The sequence below is a fragment of the Lolium rigidum genome, chromosome 5 (genome assembly GCF_022539505.1).
Source record: "Lolium rigidum isolate FL_2022 chromosome 5, APGP_CSIRO_Lrig_0.1, whole genome shotgun sequence".
In the NCBI taxonomy this organism is placed as follows: Eukaryota; Viridiplantae; Streptophyta; class Magnoliopsida; order Poales; family Poaceae; genus Lolium; species Lolium rigidum.
Window position 1 is genome coordinate 84,922,477 of NC_061512.1, and position 12,030 is coordinate 84,934,506.

Genomic DNA, 12,030 nt, shown 5'->3' on the forward strand with positions numbered 1-12,030 from the left:
CACAAAGAACTGCATGAGGCGAGACCAGACGCATTAGATAGATATGAACTAGACGCGTTTAACCATGCAAAGAAGAGAAGAAATGGTCGACGACATCGACGACCACCTCAAAACTTTGACGGACCGTGTCGGACACGAACGCGAGCAATGTAGAGAAAACTAGTGTCTCTCCTTTCTGGCGTGTATAGGTGGGTGCTAGGAGAGTGTGGTGGCGAAGGGAAAGACCTCGCGGCGGTCTGTGGCGTCCAGCATAGCGGGTCGGCGTGGCCGTGCCCACATCGGCGTGCATGCATGATCGGCATTGGCATCAGCATGTACGTTTGGCATTGGCCTCGGCGGTATCTCTGGTGTGTCAGTGATCGAATGAGGGGACGGGATTGAGGGTGCATCCCGACGTTGACCTAGCAGTGGCGGCGAGCATAGCCGTTCTGACCATGCCGATATCGGCATCAGCATCGTTTGGAGGCTGTGGTGCTCGAATCAAGTTGGGATTTGTTTCTTGTAGGCCAAAATGAATTTGAAACAAGTTTCTTGTTGAAGGTTAGGTAACGAAAGTTTGTAACTATCCCAAAATTATACTAGCGCCATGGTGAGGTTCTTTTTGATAGAGCTATACGGTTGGGCAAACTTTTTTGACACTTTTTAGATAGGGTTCCTTGTTGTTACACGTATGGCATCATGTATGGAAAATTTGGGGTCATTTGGAGATGTTCGAAAAAATCACTTTGCTTAAGCGCATGCCGTTTCGTCTCGCTGAAACCAGCTTTTCTAACAAGGTGATTTTTCCTACCTTCTCTAAATAACCTCAAATTTCATACAGCTGATCTTCTATACATAGATAGATAGATTGTTTCGTTTTTACATTTTTCGAACTTTTTATTTCCCTTTACAATACCCAATTGATTTTCAGGTCAAAACCTCGAAAAACAGCATCATGTATGGCATCATTTTCACCCTACATTTTCTGAAACTTTCCCTTTTAGATATTCCTTGTTGTTATAGGTATGTCATCATGTATGCCAAACTTGGTTAGGTCTCACTGAAACCAGCTTTTGTAACAAATTAGGTTTTTTCTGCGTGAAAAGTAATGGCTACAACAAATTGTTGATGGTTTATCATTTTTTTGCGTGAAAAGTAATGGCAACAACAAATCGGTGATGGTTTATCATATTTTTTGCGTGAAAAGTAATGGCAACAACAAATTGTTGATGGTTTATCATTTTTTGCGTGAAAAGTAATGGCTACAACAAATTGTTGATGGTTTATCATTTTTTGCGTGAAAAGTAATGGCTACAACAAATTGTTGATGGTTTATCATTTTTTGTGTGAAAAGTAATGGCAACAACAAATCGGTGATGGTTTATCATTTTTTTTGCGTGAAAAGTAATGGCTACAACAAATTGTTGATGGTTTATCATTTTTTTGCGTGAAAAGTAATGGCAACAACAAATCGGTGATGGTTTATCATTTTTTTTGCGTGAAAAGTAATGGTAACAACAAATCGGTGATGGTTTATCATTTTTTGCGTGAAAAATAACGCCTAAAACAGTTTATAATTTTTAGCGCGTGAAAAATAATACGGAAAACCGCCCTTCACAGCATACTTAGAGGGTGGAAGCTAATTAACCGCCAACAGAGAGAGAGAGAGGGGTTATCCTGCCCGTTCCCTATATCATACGATCAACGGTCGGTGGGCACGATCCGCGTGACATGGGCTAGACCAATCAGAGCGATGATGCACGTCTGCGAGAATTTGTGAAGAGAGAGGGAAAAACTTAGTACTATCAAGAAACCAAGGGCACCTGAGTAGTAAATAGACTAACAGATTCAAATATGAGATTTAAAAAATGGAAAATGCGTGTTTTGTACAATGAAACCCATCTTGGCCTACCTCAAACTATTTGCAATACCAATATACATCAGTGTGAGAATTGTGGCCTCATTTAGACAAAGTATGATTTGGGGGAAGCTGTTTTGGGAAGGGCTTATTGTGGAAAACCATGCACCTTCATAGCTACTAGGTGATTTGAGAAGTGGCAATTTGTGGTAAAACTTGATTTATCTATGATTTATCTATGATTTGAGAAGTGTCAATTTGTGGTAAAGACTCCATGAGTAAGTGCCACTCTTTTTAGGATTTTTTTGCACATTAAATGACTCATTTAACTAGTTAATCCCATTTGTTGACTCTCTCGTTGACCAGCCACTTGAGGGTAAAACTGAGTATATTGCACTAGCCAATATTAGCACTCGAGGGGAAAATTGAGCACACAAAAAATGCTAGTATAAGACTCGAGGGTATACCTGAGTATATCTAAATTTCCAGGGTTAGACTCGAGGACACGTGCAATTGTTGACGCGTAGACGCGGGTCGCGGTGGAGAAGTCGAGACGTGCAATCGTGGACGCGTGTCGCGTTGCGAAGTCCAAGACGTGCGGACGTGCACCTGTGCACGCGTAGGACGCGGGTCGCATTAACCACCCCTCGCCTTTATAGACGCCTCCTCGCACCGTCTCTGTCACTCTCACTCGCTCACGCATCGCCAACTCTCCCCACGTCCCATCATCTTCTCCAAAGCAAAAACCCTCTCCCTCTCCCTCTTCCTCTTCCTCCGCCGGAGAGATGGACAAGGAGAATGCCAATCCCATCGTCGAGGTTGGCTCGAAGCGCGACGCCTCCATCTTCGGCCCCGTCCCTCGACGGACGACGCCGCCGCCGCCGCCGTCGCCGGTGCATCGGAGGCTGCTGCCGCCGGTGGCAGTCAGATCCCGGCGGGATGGGACCCCTACGACCCCGTGCCGTACGTCCCGCCCCCGAACCCCTACGACACCTCCCTGGAGGACCCATGGAACGAGGTAACTACGGTTTGCTTCCTTTTTGTTCCCCATTCCTTTTTGAACCCTATTTTTGCTGGTGTAGATGGATCTGTAGATGGATGAGTATTGGGCTAATATTTGCGCCGATTTTATTCCATTTTGTTTTGATCACTTCTTGATTTCGTTTAAGATTTGGGGTTCGGCTGTTCGGTTAATTTATGCAAGTAATATTGGATCTCAATCAGTTAATTTATGCAAGTAATCATGGGATCTCAATCAGTTATTTTATGCACTAATCAAAAGATATCAACCGTTTAATTTTGCAAATAATCTCGAATGTGTTCAAGTTCAGATCTAGTTCAGATCTAGAATCTGTTTCTTTGCCTATGATGAATGGTTGGGCACAAATTTTTACAGGGAGGGTTCAGCGAACCATTGCTGTGTACAAATCTGTTGTGCATGAGCTTTAGTTCGCTTACACCTTCCCCGTAGATATATAATCATGTCCACTCTAACTGAGGCTGACTCTGTTTTTCTTAACTTTGTTATCATGTACGTTAGTCATCGTTGCAACTCATTCACTAGTTTCTGTTTGATATGGATCAGATGTCTGGCAGCGACGTCGGCAGCAACGAAGAGCAGGAGGACGTCAAGACTCGCCAGGTGCTGCGGAGGCTGCAGGTCGGCCAATACATCTCCTACTTCGCCAAGGAGGTGTACAGGTGCCCCTTCTGCACCAGGAGACTCGGCGCCACGGACTTCAACTGCCTCGTCACGCATGCTGAGAACATCAGCAACACCTTCCCCAAGGTCGGCACGACGGTGAACGTCCACTCCTTCCGCGCCAAGCACGGGCGCTCGGCATGCACCTCCGCAGCTTGCAGCGGGTGGAGATCTCCGCCGGGCGCATGCCTCCGCTCAAGCCCAACGCTCCCAAGGGGAGCAAGAGCAACAAGTGGAGGGAGAGCCAGATGGGGTAGGCGGAGTCCTGGACGTGTGCTGCTGCTGCTGCTGCCTCCTAGTTTGTTGTTGGGATCCCTTTGTTGTTAGCTAGGGATCCCTTGTTGTTATGTTAGTATGATGGTGCTGTGAAGAACCTCGTTACTATGTTGGCTGCTGTGTATGCAGCCTATTATCTATCCATATTATCTAGGGATTATCTATCCCTAGTCTACTATATTTTGTTGGCCGTACTTAGTTTTCTTGATTTACTATGACTCGTGAATTTATCGTACATTATCCTGGAGATTTGCTTCTAGATTTAACTACATACATATGGACCGGAGGGAGTACTAGATTTGCTGCCATATTGGGCAAACAACGAGGGCCAAAAGGCACAAATAATTGAAGAAAGTCAGAAATGCAAGCTTCTCTAGATTTTATACTAATTTGGTGAAAAGGACGAGAGAGAAAGAGGGGAAAAAGGTGCACTTAATAATGCCAATTTGGGGCCGAGAGAGACAGAACCCAGCTCCTGCTCACGTGCAACCAAACGCTTCTCGTCCTGTCCCACGCGGTCCCTTTCTACCAGCCCCACGCGACGCGGGCCCACACGACTCGGCCCCACAAGACGCGGCCCCACACGTGACAGAACGTCAACTAAACGGGAATCCTGCCGTCTGAGCTGCTTCTGCGGGTTTCAAACAAGGGCTTGGGGAAAACTGAGGAAAAACTAAGGAGCTGGGGAAAACTGAGTACAACTAAGTACCTGAGGGCACGAAAATAGAAATCCCTTATTTATAAAGCCGGGCCATGAGGCCTTCTGTTTAAAAAATCTCCTCGGCCATAATTTTACTTACTCTCTCACAGAAAAAAATTCCTGCGCTCGAGATTTGACTTATCGCTTTTACTCTTGCCAGCTCCTTTATGGAATTTTCGTCATAAACATTGGATTATTGCCTAACAACTGGCACTGACGTCAATTATTAAAAAGAAGCTCAGAAAATTGTTCTGCTGCTATAAACTGAACCACCTCTGCTCGTTCCACTGAAACAAGGAAAAGGTTATTCGTGGACTTTTCCACCTACCAGAGCCATGATCTTAACTAAGTAGGCATAGATCAAATCGAGCCTGGCAGGCAGTCATACTTAGATCTCCTAGATGAACCTATCTTTGTAGTATGCAATTGCCTGTTTTTCCTTCGTCACTACAATACGTGAGCAAAGCATTCTGAATAATTGATCCATGGCATAACTACATTCAAATTCTTCATGGCTATTGTGCTTGTATTTGTACTATCAGATATCAAAAAAAACCACAGATACATACAGTGTGCCTCCTGATAAAAGACTAATAACTAATATCAACTGAAAATCTCATAGAAGTTAGCTGATAGAAAATTAGTCCACAACCAACATATCAGAAGAATTGTTCGAAAATCTTCTTAATAATACTGAGCAGTTCACAAAATTTCCTTGTACTAGAAATAATCAAGCCTCGTCGACAGTGATAATTAAACCTCCTTGGTGGTCCTATCCTTATACTAAGGAATACAATTCTGCACATTTTTTCATACCTTGACTACTGATTAGCAAAGCATCTTTGAATAATAGATCCATGACTGAGGCTCTACAATGTTCATTCTACTTTATTTAATGTATGGGGTGTTAGCTTTGGATAAAGAAGGTGGGCGCAACACGCCTCCAGAACAAAAGAGGGATTCATTTTAACTAAATTATACTCCTAGTTAACTGATAAAATCACTGTCACAGTACCAGAAAAATGTTGAATAAATTAGATCTATAATAAGCATTAACAAAAATATCCTCGCTTTCAATGCAAGGGACAAACTCTTAGACATCAATCATAAGAGAAGAGTACAAGATGTCCAAATAAATAAAAGGAATGTCATGAACACAGAACTTCAGTACTTAGCTGTTCTTCAGTCTGAAGTGATTACTGTTTTCTTGAACAGTCTCAAGTGATAACCCAAAAACTCCAGTTCTTCAGCACGAGGCCGTTGAGCCCAAGACATCCATCTTGTTCCGCCGTCAGAAACTTCTGCAGTGAGAAATACTCATTCACGTTCTCCGGTGACTGCATTTGGCTCCAGAAATCAACACTCACTAGGATTTCTGAAACCAAAAATAGCAGAAAACAACAACTGGCTCTTCGGCATCTCGTTAATAGGTTAGTGCCGGAAAATGCATAAATATGACATAAAGTATGCATAAAACATGTAGATATCATCAATAATGTGGCATGGAACATAAGAAATTATCGATACGTCGGAGACGTATCAGCATCCCCAAGCTTAGTTCATGCTCGTCCCGAGCAGGTAAACGATAACAAAGATAATTTCTGGAGTGACATGCCATCATAACCTTGATCATACTATTGTAAGCATATGTAATGAATGCAGCGATCAAAACAATGGTAATGACATGAGTAAACAAATGAATCATAAAGCAAAGACTTTTCATGAATAGTACTTCCAAGACAAGCATCAATAAGTCTTGCATAAGAGTTAACTCATAAAGCAATAAATCAAAGTAAAGGTATTGAAGCAACACAAAGGAAGATTAAGTTTCAGCGGTTGCTTTCAACTTATAACATGTATATCTCATGGATATTGTCAATATAAAGTAATATAACAAGTGCAATATGCAAGTATGTAGGAATCAATGCACAGTTCACACAAGTGTTTGCTTCTTGAGGTGGAGAGAGATAGGTGAACTGACTCAACATAAAGGTAAAAGAAAGGTCCTTCAAAGAGGAAAGCATCGATTGCTATATTTGTGCTAGAGCTTTTATTTTGAAAACATGAAACAATTTTGTCAACGGTAGTAATAAAGCATATGTATCATGTAAATTATATCTTACATGATACCCCAAGAGGAAGGTATGATGCGCACAACAGCAAGTTTTCCCTCAGAAAGAAACCAAGGTTTATCGAACCAGGAGGAGCCAAGAAGCACGTTGAAGGTTGATGGCGGCGGGATGTAGTGCGGCGCAACACCAGAGATTCCGGCGCCAACGTGGAACCCGCACAACACAACCAAAGTACTTTGCCCCAACGAAACAGATGAGGTTGTCAATCTCACCGGCTTGCTGTAACAAAGGATTAGATGTATAGTGTGGATGATGATTGTTTGCAGAAAACGAGTAGAACAAGTATTGCAGTAGATTGTATTTGATGTAAAAGAATGGACCGGGGTCCACAGTTCACTAGAGGTGTCTCTCCCATAAGATAAATAGCATGTTGGGTGAACAAATCACAGTTGGGCAATTGACAAATAGAGAGGGCATGACCATGCACATACATGATATAATGAGTATAGTGAGATTTAGTTGGGCATTACGACAAAGTACATAGACCGCTATCCAGCATGCATCTATGCCTAAAAAGTCCACCTTCAGGTTATCATCCGAACCCCTTCCAGTATTAAGTTGCAAACAACAGACAATTGCATTAAGTATGGTGCGTAATGTAATCAATAACTACATCCTCGGACATAGCATCAATGTTTTATCCCTAGTGGAAACAGCAGATCCACAACCTTAGAACTTTCTGTCACTCGTCCCGCATTTAATGGAGGCATGAACCCACTATCGAGCATAAATACTCCCTCTTGGAGTTAAGAGTAAAAACTTGGCCAGAGCCTCTACTAATAACGGAGAGCATGCAAGATCATAAACAACACATAGGTAATAGATTGATAATCAACATAACATAGTATTCTCTATCCATCGGATCCCAACAAACACAACATATAGCATTACAGATAGATGATCTTGATCATGTTAGGCAGCTCACAAGATCCGACAATGAAGCACATAAGGAGAAGACGACCATCTAACTGCTGCTATGGACCCATAGTCCAGGGGTGGAACTACTCACTCATCACTCCGGAGGCGACCATGGTGGTGAAGAGTCCTCCGGGAGATGATTCCCCTCTCCGGCAGGGTGCCGGAGGCGATCTCCTGAATCCCCCGAGATGGGATTGGCGGCGGCGGCGTCTCTGGAAGGTTTTCCGTATCGTGGCTCTCGGAACTGGGGGTTTCGCGACGAAGACTATATGTAGGCGGAAGGGCAGGTCAGGGGGCCACACGGGGGGCCCACACACTAGGGCCGCGCGGCCAGCACCTGAGCCACACCGCCCTAGTGTCTGGCCACCTCGTGGCCCCACTTCGTCTTCTCTTCGGTCTTCTGGAAGCTTCGTGGCAAAATAGGCCCCTGGGCGTTGATTTCGTCCAATTCCGAGAATATTTCCTTACTAGGATTTCTGAAACCAAAAACAGCAGTAAAACAAAGAATCGGCTCTTCGACATCTCGTTAATAGGTTAGTGCCGGAAAATGCATAAATATGACATAAAGTATGCATAAAACATGTAGATTTCATCAATAATGTGGCATGGAACATAAGAAATTATCGATACGTCGGAGACGTATCAACCCACACTACCTTTCTCAATATAATTCTGAATCCATGAACACCACTTAGGATCAAAATCTTTCAAACGCAACGCTTGTTGCAAAAAATCCCAATTTACCTTGTCATATGCCTTTTCAAAATCTATCTTAAACAAAACACCATCTAATTTCTTCCTATGAAGTTCGTGTATGGTTTCGTGAAGGATAAGAACACCCTCAAGAATGTGTCTACCAGGCATGAAAGTAGTTTGGGTCGGCTGGACCACACTTTCAGCAATATTTAAAACACGATTAGTCCCTACCTTGGTGAAAACTTTGAAGCTTACATTTAACAAGCAAATAGGACGATATTGGTGTATTTGGATGAAATTTTCTTTTTTGGGGAGAAGGATGATCGTCCCAAAGTTCAAATGAAAAGGAGGTAACTCTCCTCTCTGAAAACATTCAAACATTGCCATCAAGTCGGATTTCAAGATATCCCAAAACTTTTGATAAAATTCAGTCGGGAACCCATCCGGTTCCGGTGCCATATTCTTTTCCATTTGCACTAGATTTAATTGTGCGCCTTGGCGCACTATCCCGGTGATTTTGAGTCAATTTAGCGATTATAAGTGAGCGAATAATAATAAGTTTTAGTTTTTACCAAATGGATGGTTGTATCGTCAAGACTTAAATTTGATAGGAGATTTAGGTGCCTTGGCGCACGATCCCGTGGCCTCGCAACTGTTTATATATTTTGCATAACGCTACTAAAATACACGGGTGGATCTTGGCACTCCATGTTCTTCCACAATGGTGAGCGTTTTGTAGAAAAGGGGTGATAACATATAGTGTGTCAAAAGCCATAAAATAGATTAGTCGAATAGCCTACAAACAACCCTACTGGTACTTCAGGAGTGCACAACGATTTTTAGGGACATGATCTCGATTCTAAGTTTAGGAATAGCCCATCCTCATTTTTGATCAGCAACTTTGAGCCACAGGGTTGATGAGGAAAGGGGGGAGGAGGTGGGGCAAGATGTTCAACCTTTTTTCTAAATCATCCTCGCTAAGTAGAAGTCAAAACCTGGCAGGGTCTTACGCAACAGGGCAAGTGAAATGCAGAAAACTTTCCAAAACCTCGTATCTTAAAGCACTAGAGCTAATATTTTTGACTTCATCACGAATCAAGAGAAGCCATGGTTAGAGCCATAATCAATCTGGAGGTACAATAGAAACAACAAATGGTAAATAATAATATTATAATACAGAAAGCAAAAAAGCACGGCAAATTAATTGTTAATGGTAGTATAAGATTTTAGCACGTATAATATAGGAAGAAATTGGAACTCAGATAGTACTGCAATTCACCATGGGTGTAGCTATTACGGTTACTCCAAATAGAATGCATAATAGTAACTGCAATGATCCTTCATTTCTGAGGATAATCTTATGATCAAGGACAACAGCAGCCCATGTTCTAGATGCAGTGGTATATCCGAAAGAACTAACATGCTGCATTTCAAAAGAGTTTATCCTGCTCACTGACGCAGTAAGATAATGTCTTCTTCGTTGTTCCTTTCAAGCTAACAATATTTTTCCAAAGATCTTACAGGCTACAATATTTAGCATCTGGTTCACTGCTTCTTAATTTGCTGTTTCTCTACTGGGTACTGGGTAGTAGTATGTCCGGGATAAAAAGGCTTGGATGATCATATTGTTTCCTCGGCTGGTATTCTTCATGCTGATCAAACCATGAAAGTATACACACCAATAGCATAGTCGATGATAACACAAATTACAATAAATTACACACAAAAATCTACAGGAGGCAGTGTTTAGCTACAGGTAAAAAATAAAATGTTATCCCAAGAGAAAACATAATGTGCATAGCCGATGGAAGTACATACATCCCTTGCGGAAAATGGATATAAAAGGATTTATGACACGTTTGAACAGGGCTACATTAAGAAATTGAGTAAATAACAGAGTACAAAGAATCTGAGTGTGTTGGCTCCGAACCAAATGGTAGAAGAAGATTGAATTCGCAAAAAAAATGGTAGAAGATTGCTCATTGTATTGTCCTTCAGCTAACTGAAGCGAAATGGTACTAAAAAACAAACAAAAGACATAAACACTTACTTTATTCCAGCGGATATATGACTTCACTCCACATTATTCTTGTAGCACATCAAACCTTTTACTGAAATAGCGGCTGCAAAGAAGAAAAAACGATTATTAAGGGCCCTTAATTTTAAAACATATATGCAAAATATTTAAACATAAATAATCCAATCTGATACATGGTACTACTCAGGCATTTACTGAAGTAATAAGGAGACCATATTTCATCGAAAAACAAATCCATACTTCACATTATTCTGGTAGCATATCAAACCTTTTACTGAAATAGCAGCTGCAAAGAAGTAAAACGATTATTAAGGGCCCTTAGTTTTAAAACATATATGCAAAATATTTAAACGACAATAACCCGATCTGATACATGGCATTTATTGAAGTAATAAGGAGATCATATTTCATCGAAAAACAAATGCATGGCTCGTCAGCGCATGCATAGCGATATAAAAATCAAATTGTATGCTAAATTTACAACGGAACTATTCACAAGGAGTTCTAGTTCGAATATCTATATCATGCATTACAGCCAAGAATAGTTCAATAAAGGAATGACTACTCTGTTAAAAAAATACTATTTCTTATAGCTATATGCAAAGCAAAACACGACATATCTATACAAAGAAACCCATCAACTAATTGTCCTACACAACCTAGAGCAGAAAACAGACACAACAATTCTCAAGATTAAATAAGATAACAAATGAATCTAAGAAATTGGGATGATAATCGCCAATAAGGAGCGGAGAAGTACATGAGTCGTGCTTGTGGCCTACTCTGGTGATGGCGATGTTGTCGTTGCACTTATTAGGGTCATGCTTCACTCAAAGAAGGGGCCCTCGGCCATCACGCAAAAATAACCAGCCGACCACCTCCTTCCTTCAAATGTTCATGATGCACCATCGGCTACCAACCATGTCCCATGCCATACCTGTTATCGAAGGATGATGTCAGCATTCAGTTTCTCTCACATGGATACCAAAAAATTAGAACAAAAATGTTTCCACCAGTAAGAACATGAGAAAGAAATGATTGAAATAAAATTTCAATTATACATAACAGCAGCAAGCTTGACAGATGCAAAACTAACCACATTCTGACGCCTATCCTCTATAGAACAAGATTACATAGAAATAAACTAATGTCAGAACTATTTAAATAAATTTCAACTATATATACTCCACCCTCTACCAAAGTTCCATGAATAAAATGTATTCACAAGAAATTGGAAGCGCATCAGCCATTCTGATGCCTATCCTCTATAAAACCAAATACATAGAAATAAACTGATGGTAGAACAACTTAAATAAAATTTCAGTTTTATTCACTCCACCCTATAGTAAACACTCCATGCATAAAATTTATTCACAAGAAGTTGGAAGTGCATCAGCCACCTGGGAAGTCTTGTCTGCCACCGGTGCTAGCATCAGATGTCTAGAAGAATGCAAATGCTGGAAAGGTCAGAGAAATATTGTGCAGTTAGAGAAGCTAAAACACATCTAACAAATTTAAATATGGTGCATATTGGCTGTACTCACCTAAAATGAGTAACTTCACTATGATGCTTTTCTGAGATACACGTTCATTAAGCTGCTCTATACTGGTTCGTGATGAAGACCATAATTAACCTTGATAGATTCAAGAATACAAGCCCTAACATATATAAACGGAACAAAACATCAAAACCAGCGGAGTACATAAAAAAGTGATCCATTGTAAAAGAAT